General features: G+C 33.0%; 1 protein-coding gene across 1 annotated transcript in view; it reads left to right on the plus strand.

The window, feature by feature from the left end:
• The first annotated feature begins 161 nt into the window (after positions 1-161).
• Positions 162-412, plus strand: part of LOC108630081 (protein LLP homolog) — a 3,494-nt gene continuing 3,243 nt past the window's right edge. Inside the window, exon 1 of the mRNA XM_018033144.2 lies at positions 162-287. The gene's annotated coding sequence lies outside the window, so the exon portion shown is untranslated. The remainder of the gene's footprint in view (positions 288-412) is intronic.

Here is a 412-nt window from a genome sequence, read left to right on the forward strand (position 1 = left end):
CTAATTGTACAATAGACTAATTGTAAATTGCAATAATTATAAATTACTTTGAATAAAAAAATGAGATGAAATTAACGAAAGAGCGAAAAGATTCAAATTTTTACTGCAATATCGGCGAACACGAGACACTCACTGTTCTTCATTTTACCATAGGGGACGCCATATTACGCGGTTGCAGAGACGCCAATTCGTGTAAACACGATTTAGGTTAGAAACTCTTTTATTGACTGTCACACTCCGCAACACGTGTTTTAAACTTTCGGCAACGTGAAATATTCGAATTTCAAGTAAGTGCCATTTGAATATTTAATTTTAATCTCCGAGGAGGAATTATTCCCTCTTAAACTTCTGGAATAAAGTTCGAGTAATGAATCTTATAATTGAATAAACTGCGTGCTTAATATTCATGATT

This window comes from Ceratina calcarata, unplaced genomic scaffold (genome assembly GCF_001652005.2).
Source record: "Ceratina calcarata isolate Rehan_Ccalc_2016 unplaced genomic scaffold, ASM165200v1 scaffold66.2, whole genome shotgun sequence".
NCBI classification, from domain to species: Eukaryota; Metazoa; Arthropoda; class Insecta; order Hymenoptera; family Apidae; genus Ceratina; species Ceratina calcarata.